The sequence below is a fragment of the Triticum urartu genome, chromosome 1A (assembly GCF_056163025.1).
Source record: "Triticum urartu cultivar PI428250 chromosome 1A, HENAU_Tu73, whole genome shotgun sequence".
Taxonomy (NCBI): Eukaryota; Viridiplantae; Streptophyta; class Magnoliopsida; order Poales; family Poaceae; genus Triticum; species Triticum urartu.
Genome location: NC_141873.1, coordinates 164,087,694 through 164,099,325, shown reverse-complemented (window position 1 = coordinate 164,099,325; position 11,632 = coordinate 164,087,694). Strand labels below are relative to the sequence as shown.

The following is an 11,632-nucleotide window of genomic DNA, read 5'->3' as shown; positions in this document are numbered from 1 at the left end:
CCAGTCGTATCCCCCCCAAGGTGCATGCTCTAACTTTGGAGGGTTATATTGCTCATATCATGCATATGGTGTCTTGCATTGCCATGCCATCTTCTTAGATTAGACATGCTTTGTGTGAATGCCTCTTGTTTGCTTTCTATATTAGATACGTGAATTATGCAATGCCATGTTTTTCAGCTAGTTATCATATATGTGAATTATGCACCGCCATGTAGCCAGGCATCATATATGTGAATTATCTAATGCCATCCTTTTTTTCATTACGTATTCCATATGTCGACAATCTGTGCATATTGAACTACTCTTCGTGTGTATCAGCCATTTGAGCCGGTTATGGAAAAACGAGGCGTGAAAACGAGGTCTTCAGAGCAAGCAATGTTACCCGTTGAAGCATATATCTCGATGGTTACAACTAGCTCCTTAGAGGAGGATTCAGAGACAGATGACCAGTCCTATATCCCACCTGAGGTGTATGCTCTAATTTGCAATGTTTATATTTCTCATATCATGCATATGGTGTCTTGCATTGCTCAGTTTAGACATCATATGCACAATATTCAATTCCATCTGCTTAATTTAGAGATCATACATGCGAGTGTCGGCTGCTTAGTATATGAATCAATTATGTCAATTATATGATGCCATGTTGTATACTTAGACAACATGTATGTGAATTATTTCATCCCAACCTATTTTAGAAAGACATAATATAGTTTTGTCATGTCATCCTGTTTAGATACTCATCATATGTTGAATTATGCCATTATATCCTGTGAAGTTATCCATCATATATCTTAAACTGTGTCATGCTATCATGTTTAGTTAGCCATCATATATGTGAAATTGTGTCATGTTGTCCTGTTTGGTTAGACCACATATATGTGAATTACCAAATATGTCTATCATACAATGTATGTACGTTCAATTTATTTTCTTGTTTATCAGCCATTTCAATTGGAGGGGGTGATGGTAGTATCTAAGGGAGCAAAAACCCGTTCTTCATAAAATACGGTGCTACCCATAGATGCAGATAGAACCATGGTTGTACTGGCCCACGAACTAGCCCCACCACACATAATCGAGACTCTTCCAGATTGCACACTTACACCATTTGACAGAGAACCAGCTACAACCCATCTAACCCCAACCCCAGTAGAGAGTAACCCACTTCTAGTTGACACATCACCATGTCCACCACAGAGTACCCCCACATGAGCAGTTTGTAAAGCAACTTCAGTGCCCAAAGCACGAAGACCACCATAGTGAACCCAAACTCCATGTTTAAAGCAGAAGAGCCATTGTTCTCAGGTCAGCTTCCGTAGCTATGGTCCATAATCCTTTGCTATTGCATCACTGTATTTACTCCTACCAACTACTTTCAAATTTGAAGGATCCAAATGGAACTCGAACGGCGCAACAGGTATGTTTTAAAACTATTTCTTTAACTGGATTGTTGTTCTAACTTATTGCTCTATGTTGATTTCATTTTTAGTTGTATAAACAGTTATGTTCTCATGTGATGCACATTACAAGTGTTTCCAGTGCTGTGTCGTTTCTCACACTTATATTCTGTCTATGTTGCTGTATCTTAAAAATATATGATTAGAACTGTGTCTCTATCTTGATTTGGCAACATAAACTAGAATGATATGGACAATACAGTGACCATAGTACATAGATATATGTTTGTTTTATGCTGTTACCCTATCCACCTTACTACTGAACCGGTTTACCAAAATGAATTTCGCAAACTACATGCTAAACTTGTGATGTGTCTGCTTGTTTCTCTTGTAGAATGCGAACAGAATATTGGAGAAGAGCACCCCACTATGCAATGGTAGAGAAAGTAATGCAGATAAGGCTCAATATAGTGAGACAACCCTGTTAGTCTCCAAGAAAGGTGATAAAAATGATCTTGTAGACACTGAGACAACCCCATAGTCCTGTGTTGATGTAGTGTTTGAGTTACTGGCCAGTACCGCTGGCACAAGCTCTTCGAACTCGCCGCCTGAATCTCTTTGGCTTCTTAAGTCTCAGCTACAAGCTGAAAGGCATCAGTCAGCTGTGCAGCGGCAAGAAGCCGAAGGACTGAAGAAGTCCATGCAGAATTCAGATGCATACTTTCTGGTGGAACAACAAGCACTAGAGGATTTAAGTGCAAAACAAGAGAAAGTTAATAAGCTTGCTAAGAAACTTGCCAGCATTAGGGGTACTCATGATATTGTTTCTTGAGCTCTTATAAAGTGGTTTCAGTTCTGGACTTGTTTTGATGCTGTGTTTATTTGCACTGGTCGCCAACTTTGACAACCAGTGTATGTGATATGCTGCTTTGTTCCCTATATTTGCACTGGTGGCGAACATTGATGCCCAATGAATGTAATATGTGTAATAGCCGTGATAGCCTAGCATAAGTTGCTTGCTTATTTATTTCCTTGTTGTCTTGTTTATTTGTTTGCTTGTAGTTAGTGCAGTTCTCTTTCCGCGGTTTGCTAGTGGCCACAATAACCTATTTTTTTAAACTAGGCCACAATAACCACGGGCTACATATTTCTGTAGTGACCCCGAGCCTCCTAAGGGCCGTAGAAACAATGGGCCTTCTACGCGGCGTAACATCAATGGGCCTTCCACGGGCCACATGATCGATTGGCCAGACATGGGCCAATAACTGACCGCATTATGGGCCATAAACGGGCTAGAGTTGGAACCATCCATTCATGGGCCGACCATAACGGGCCGTCGTTAATCGGCCATATTTGATGATGCTATGAAAACGGCCCAACGGATTAACGGGCCACAAATGGGCCGACTGCAACCACGGGCTGAATTTGGCCCACGGGCAGAAATGGCGAGTAACGGCCCGTAAGTAACAGAATGCTGGAAATGAGCGCAAGAATAAATGGGCCCTGAGAAGGCCAAAAGATAACACGGGCTGGAAATGGCCTAATGGAATAATGGGCCATTAATGGGTATAAAGTGATACACTGTTCATTGCGGGCAAGTTTCACCACGGGCTGTTAATGAGCGAAGAGTTACAAAGGGCCTCAGATGGTCCGAAAGACGTCATGGGCCAGAAGTTACAATGGGTTGGAATCTTATTGGACAGCCCAGATGACGCTACTGGGCCTAATTCGGATAGGCCATAACGGGCCGTGAGTTAGCTGGCTGTAAATGGGCTATATGCAAACATGCCGCTAACAGGCTTTCCGTGGGCCGGCCCGCTACCTTTTAACCAAGTCAAACGGGCCGGCCTTTTCACAGGATCGGGCCTCTGTTGGGCTGTGCCACGTGTTGACGTATCATAGGCGCCTTTTGTCCAATGAGTGGATGACATCTGTCCCAATGGTGAGCCGACATGTGGTTCCTCTAGCCATTGAGAATTTTACACGTGGAATATCCCCATTGGTCTGGCTGTTAACGGGTTATCGAATCCAAACCGAAACACGATACCTTAATGGTGACCCGTTACGGTGGATGCCACATGTCGGTTACCCTTGACGAAAGAAATTCTATGACCCGTGATTTATCGTCATGGAAGTGGACACTTTCATGATGATAATTTTGGTAATGTCACGGAACACTTCTACGTCAGCACATGTATGACTATCTTGATTCTGTCATAAAATTGTCATGGATGTACATGCTTGACAAAAACGTGACCTACTGTGACAAACACGTATCATCACGGAAGTGTATTTTTTTGTAGTGAGGGGCAGTAGGGATTTGGAGGCATGGGGATGTTTCGTATGCACCATTCTAGCAATTAGGTCGGGGCCGTGATAGAGATCGGTGGGTTACCTGACTGGATCGACGATGCTCAGACAGAACGTAGATGTGGTTGAAGCTGTGGTTGCGACGGCGGCGGTTTGAGCTGCCGGGAGTTGGGCGTGGGGGGGATACTGTGGAAATGTGATGGATGGGAGGAATAAATTCTGAAATCGCGCGCCTAATGAAATTTTTGCTAAGAAACTTGAAACTTGGGCGGGGGAAGCACACAACGCAGATGAAGCGCATAAAATACTTGTGTGCCAGAAAAGAGAAAATTGGCAGATTCCATCTCCAAATATATATATATATATATATATCCGTGTGTGTGTAGTTCATATTTTCGGCCAATGGATCATTAACGCAAAAATGCACACGGGTATGCCATAGAAACTGTGTGTTTTGTGATCATCTAATAATTCTTATATCTATCAGCATCTCCAGCCGCACCTAATTTAAAAATCTCTTTCATTGTAGCAGGGTTATTCAATGTACATGAACACGACAAAGGTGACACCCGATGAACAATCATCGGTTTATGAAATGCAATCAATGTCAACCTGCCTTGCTCACATAGCCAAAATTTATCCTATGCAACAAAAGAGATGCTTTCTGCCATCCGGCGTCACAACTATTTAAGACCATGTGCGGCCAACTCATGCGGCGAGGTGGTACTAAAAACTAGCTGCGGCAAGCTCTAGTCTTCGGTGGTTTTGGGTGGACATTTCGGGAGGATTTAGGGTCAGGGTGCGGCTACAAAACTTCTGTGAACACATGCTAATCAATGCTCAAAGCCCTCAAGGATGCGCTTACCGACATTGTACGTTAATAATAGATAGTACCAACTTAAGGTACTACTAGTAATTTGCTCTAAAGCTAATATGTAGTACTGGTAGATGCTCGTAAATAATTATGCAAACTTACGGGTGACACATGCACTAACTACTTCTCACATGTTGGCATCAGGGCATGCTGGCCAGACGCCGTCATTCTCCTTCACGGCCTTGTCGGCGGTAGCCCACCGTTCTTCGATCTCCGCCGAGCTCTCCTCAGCACGGTGTGCGGCCTTTTCTTTCTTGTGACGGAGGGACTCTCTTTTCTTGACTGCTTTCTGCCTTTTCCGCTCCTTCTGTGCAGCTTTGGCCGCTTCTAGATCCACCACCCATTCGGCCATGACAGCATCAAAGTCCGCCCACCTACTTGTGTGGCGGCGGGCGGCGATGAACTCAGCATGGTGGGATGCCATCGCTTCCTTACCATGTGTGCGGTCGCGAGCGGCGAGGAAGTCGGTGCAGCGGGATGTCATCGCTTCCTTACCAGTTATTGTGTGGCGTGATGCTATGAACGACACTTGGAGAGAGCTCTGGGGCGGAGTGGTCGGACAACCGTACAGTGTGGTGGTTTTCAAGATCTCAAGGACAAACAACGAAGGAAATTTGGCTTCCCTTACAATCTTGCCCATTCATTATCGCACACGGTTCATCTCCATCGGCTCCGGAAATAGTGTGCTTGTGTGTTGCGTTATGATTGGCCGGAACCCCAGCCACGCAGATCGCGTGTGTGCACCGTAGGATGCGCCGGGATCGAACGACAATCCACGTCCCTCTCATCACACCCGTGCAACTGTAGCTGGATTGGATTTATCTATGCTAAATGCCTAGAAACTACACACAATCCCCTAAATATGGTAAATGAGCCCAGAAAAGTGTCAAATTTGAACACGGTGATTTGTAGGGTGTATGTTCATCGTAGAAAAAACTCAAGGACAAAGAAAAAAGGAAATTCGGATTCCCCTTCAATTTTGGTGATTTCCCTCTCGAAACCATGGAACTTCCTCTGTGATGGTTCAATTTATGAAGGGCGTGCATGATGACATAAGCCAAACCTTCTGAAATTTTTACCAGGGCATGGTGAGGCCATACCATGGCACCATGCAAGGCGTCATGTTTTTCAAGTATGTATTTCATTTTTCTATAGTTGGAAAACCAATAAACGACTATTTGTGATTGACTATTGCCACACATTTCCTTGAAATCTCTGCCCATTCCTTGTAAAGGCATGAGAATTTACTAAATAGCACGAGCATGGTTTTCCAGACCATTCTTGTGCACCTTGTCCTACATCGACTGTTTGAATTTGAATTATGTGCATTAATGCCTAGAAAATGCACATAATCCCCTAAATATGGTAAATGAACCTGGAAAATTGCCAAATTTGAACATGGTGATTTGTAGGGTGTATGTTCATCGTAGAAAAAAACTCATGGATAAAGGACAAAGGAAATTTCGATTCCCCTTCAATCTTGGTGATTTCCCCCTCGAAACCATGACTTTCTCGGTGATGGTTCAATTTATGAAGGGCGTGCATGACGACATAAGCCAAACCTTCTCAATTTTTTATGAGGGCATGGTGAGGCCATACCATGGCACCATGCCAGGCGTGTTGTTTTTCAAGCATGTATTTGATTTTTCTATAGATGAAAAACCAATAAACAACGCGTTTTTGGTTGACTACTGCCACACATTTCCTTGAAATCTCTATCCATACCTTGTAATAGGCATGAGAATTTACTAAATAGCACGAGCATGGTTTTCGAAACCATTCTTGTGCACCTTTTCGTGCATCGATTGTTTGAATTTGAATTATGTCCATTAATGCTTACAAAAGGAACATAATCACCTAAAATATGGTAAATGAGCCCGAAAAATTCCAAAGTTGAACATGTTGCATTCGAGGGTATGTTGATCATAGAAAAAAACCGAATGGAAAACTAGGAAGGAAATTTGGATTCTCCTTCAATCTTGGTGATTTCCCCCTCGAAAACTTCATTGGTGATGGTTTGATTTATGAAGGGTCTGCATGACGACATAAGCCCAACCTTCTCAATTTTTTACCAAGGAACGGTCAGGCCATACCGTGGAACCATGCCAGGCATCATGTTTTTCAATCATGTATTTCATTTTTCTATAGTTGAAAAATCAATAAACGACGCGTTTATGGTTGACTATGGCACACATTTCATTGAAATCTCTGTCCATTCCTTGTAAAAGGCATGAGAATTTACTAAATAGCACGTGCATGGTTTTCCAGACTGTTCTTGTGCACCTTTTCATGCATCATTTGTTTGAATTTAAATTATGTGCATTAAATCCTAGAAAAGGCACATAATCACCTAAATATGGATAATGATCATGGAAAAATGCCAAATTTGAACACGTTGCATTGGAGGGGGTATGTCGATCATAGGAAAAAATTGAATGACAAACTAGAAAGGAAATTTGGATTCTCCTTCAATCTCGATGATTTACTGTCGCACACGATTCATCTCCATCGCCTTTGCGAATCATGTGTGTACACCCACACATGCAAAAGGAAAAATAAAACCCTTGCCCCCTGCCCACTTCATCCCTACCCACTCGCTGCGGAATCCTCCGCAACTCTGCACCTCATCAACATCTATCACGGCAACCACCCTAAGCTCGACAGCTGTCGTCAACGGGCGGAGGTTGCGCTCCAAACGGTACGTGATTTCGCCCCTACCACTTGCTGCCGCCTATCTGCACTGACTTGCACCGACTTTCTAGACTCTGGTCAATTGGGGTTTTCTACGGGATTTGGCGGGTATTTTTCTCATGGAGAAGGTAATCAATTTAGCTAAATATTCACTCATCTCTTATCGCAGTCCGGCCGCTGCTGTTAATCAACCGGCAGGAATCGCCATGGATTCATTTTTTTATTCTAGCTAATTCGAGGGTTTTCATTCAAGTGTCCATAGTGCGAACACAAATTGGGCAAGTGTGGCCACAGCCAGTCGTAAACGAAGCTCTATCTCACCATTCCAGATGACTTTAGGGAGCGCTCGGTATTTTCAATCTCATCCTACCATAGTCAGCATGTCCTAAATTTATGAACATATACCGTCTATTTCTACATATGGATAAAAGGTACGGTGCCACATGCAGCCAAGACGTAGAAGCCAATTTTCCCCTATATTAGGAAAATTAATGATGTATTGTTCATTAAGCTACTCTCATATTTGTTACATTATCTATTTTTAATTATATGTTTCTGTACTTTTGCTTTCAGCTATATATTGTTCTCTTCTCTCGGTTACTCCCATATCTGCATGTTGCTTTGTTATTTCAATATATCTAATTTACGATCTTAGTTTTCATTTCAAGCAGTACATCCCTTGCTTTGCAAGAACATGAGTAGAAGGAAATCTTGGGCTTTACTTTGTTGATGACTCCGTGGATGTCATATTGACAACACAACATGGATTTCACTACAAAAAAAGACACATCCATAACATTTTGCCTCGAACGATTTTTTCTATCATGCTTATGACATTTCTATGATGATAATTGTGACAAAAACACGTATCATCATAGATGTGGTGGGATCCTACTTCTATGACAAAAAATCATGACAAAAAATGGGCTTTGCGTCTTGGGCATGCCGAAGACGCACCTGCATGACATTCTTTGGGCCTTCCATGATGAAAAAATCGTGGTAGAAGTGAGGGCGATGAAAATATCAGGGAGTTCCCGGTTATGGTGGGTGGTCGGGGCCAAGCGATGCAATGTGGTTTGCTTGTTTCTCTCGTGTACGCACATGTGTGTAAGGCGTTGGCTAACTGAACCCAAGCAATCGCACTAGCTACGTAACTAAACCCGAGCGATCGATTCATTTGTTGCTGACTGAACCCGAGCGATTCCTTCATTGCTGCTGCTTACTGAAGCCGATCGAGCCCTCGTGCGAGACGTAGCCATCCGGTGTTGGGTTGCCTCTCAAGGAACAGTGACCGTTGCTATCGTGTGCGCGGTACGTAGAATGAGTTGAGACTGGTGAGTCGAGCCGGTTGGTTAGCTGTGTATGAACAATTCCCGGTGGGGGTTGGATGAACATGTGTCAGGCCCTCGATTCCAAGTCACATCAATCTAGCCGGTAACACCTCATATCACATTGCGGCCTCACGCACGGTAACCCACCGGTGTCGCCTTACCATGGCCCGGGACCGTTTGCGCCTTTTGGCACACGTATATGATAGTGTCGCTACCATCCATATGACAGAGAACCCGGGCCGACATGGCTAGTCGTGAACCCAAAGCGGCACAGACCCATGGAGACAAGCATACATGAATCACATCGAGCATGTCGGTCATCAGCGAGTGAATCCGGGCTGTAGCACTGGGCGAACAGGACTCCAGGGAACCCGGGATGTAGCAGGCTAGGCAGGACTCCGGATGTCACCGTGTGACATTTCCCCGAAGGGACAGACATAGGAACAAAGTGAATCACATGCCGGCCAGTCAAGTGTCCTGAACAGTAGTGCTGGGCTAGCAGGACTCCGGTGAACCGGGCTGTAGCGGACTACTATGGCTCGAGGAACACTAGACTACATTTCCCCATAAGAAAGTCTGCCAAGGATAAACAACTAGATTGTCGGATCCCACTCATACCAAGCATTTCAATCATACACACAATATGCCCGATATGAGTACATACAACATGGCATCACAACAAAACTCTACAACTCAAGTACTTTATTTAAAGGCTCCAGAGAGCCATACATAACATGTTCATACAGGTAGGGGTCACATGACCCGACACTCAAGTCATACAAGCATACAAGCACAAGCGGAAGTAAATAGTCTGAGTACAGACACTAGAAAGCAAGAAGGCTTCTGAAGTCTGTCTATCTACATAGGGCCCTCCATGGCCAGGATCACCACCTGGGTGGCTAGTCACTCGTCGACATCAAGGTCTACGTAGAGCCCATCGGAGGCGGCGGTGTTGTCGTCTGAAAACAGTAATTAAGTAAACATGAGTACAAAGGTACTCAGCAAGTCTTACAACAGAACCTACTATACATGCTCATTCTTAAGAAGGTGGTGGGGTTATTGCAGCAAGCCAGCTTTGACTCTTGGCTAAGCTATCCTACGGAACCCCACTAGTAAAATAGATTTCGCACACGAGTCCACTACTCACTAACACAATACTCCACCGGGGATCCTCCCTCGTCATCCTACGAGAGGGCCATCCTCGGTACTCACACTTATCTTGAGTCTTTTAGTAGTAACCATTAACTTGTCTATGAACTGTATAGGCAACCAAGTAGTCCTTTACCGCGGACGCGGCTATTCGAATAGTTTTATACCCTGCAGGGGTGTACTTCGTCACACATGTTTCCACCACTTAGCGTCTGCACACGACATGTGCTCGGCAGACTTCAAGCGAAAACTGACGTGGGTGTAGACCACGACCTGACTAACCTCACAAGTCTCTAGTCCAGGTTTATCGCCTATTCAGGTTCCATCCGTAAGGAAATCCGGACGGGGTGTCCTCAACGGCCCCAAACGATGTGTACAGGGTCCCGAGACGCCAAACGGGCGCCCGGCATACCCGGCCACAGTGTATCTACCGCATCATAGCCCACCCATATGGTCAGCGCTACGCACGGCCGCCAACACATAACCTACAAACACCAGAAACTAATTGCAACTCCTGGACAGAGGGCGAGAGGGGTAAGTAAGTCGAGCGGGGTCATATTTCAGGGCCCAATGTGTGGTAGTAACTGAATCTTAAATCACGCATACAGATCTCAGTTCTTATGGACGGCCTCAATGAAACAACCCACCATGTACTCCTACATGGCCTCTCATCAATACCTTTACCAAAACATGTTCAACACATCCCTCACATTACCGACATAATCATTTCACTCTAGCCCATCACCCAGATGAACCAGACCTAACACAACTCTAAGCATAGCAGGCATAGCAAGGTAGGAATCACATACATGTCTCAATCAACTCCTACACATGCTAGTGGGTTTCATCTAGTTACTGTGGCAATGACAGGTCATGCAGAGGATAAGGGTTCAACTACCGTAGCACACAGCAGTTTAAATCACGTTGTCTTAATGCAGTAAACAAGAGCAGAAGCGAGAACATGGGTTTGTATCGGAATGATCAATGGGTTGCTTGCCTGTTGTAGTGGTAGTAGGGTACTGCCCTTCAGATGAATACTCGGGGTTATCCTCGGAGGCAAAACCTACCACGAAAAGCACACCGAACATAATCAACACATGATAATATGCAACAATATGATGCATGCTATGACATGGCAAGATAAAAGTGTCTTGGCCTAATGCAAGCTAAAACAGGTAGGAATGAACTCATTTGAATCAAAGATTCAAATGTTAGCTCATTTAACATGGCCTTATTAGTGCATTATCTTATTCTTCTTAAACAGCAAGGTTAACTTGTTTTGTCATGCATGAAACCATTATAGATGGATGGATTGAATTTTTCTGATCATTTTTCATATATAAATCTTTGCATTTGGAGCTATGGTTGATTTTCTATGATTTTTAGAAGTTTTGGCTATTTTCTGGAATTTCCTATTAAAGAATAAATCCAGTAATTGAATTAATGCGTCAGCATGACATAGGTGTGACGTCAGTGGGTCAACTGGGTCGGCCAGGTGAAACCTGACTAGTGGGCCCTGTCTATCAATGTCTCAGCTAATTAACAGGATTATGTTAGTGCTAATTAAGTGTTAGTGGGGCCTGGGCCCACATGTCAATGACTGAACTAATTAAATTTAGTTAAAACTAATCCTAAACTAATTAGCAGGCCGGCCCCACCTGTCATAGACTCAGGAGGGGAGTCAACCTGGGCCCACACGGGGGTCAAACAGGGTCAACTCACCGGCGTCTAGCCACCGGCGAGGCCAGACGCGGCGGAGCAGCGCGGTATTTGCACTCCGGCGACCAAAAGGACGGCGGAGACTATCTACGTGATGCGGGGAGGAAGCCGCGTCGAGTGGTAGCAGTAGGTGGAGCTGGGGTGGCCGGAAACATCGC

At 44.3% G+C, this 11,632-nt stretch overlaps 1 pseudogene; it reads left to right on the top strand.

The window, feature by feature from the left end:
- The first annotated feature begins 966 nt into the window (after positions 1-966).
- LOC147990473 (uncharacterized) lies at positions 967-2,232 on the top strand (annotated as a pseudogene).
- The last annotated feature ends 9,400 nt before the right edge of the window (positions 2,233-11,632 follow it).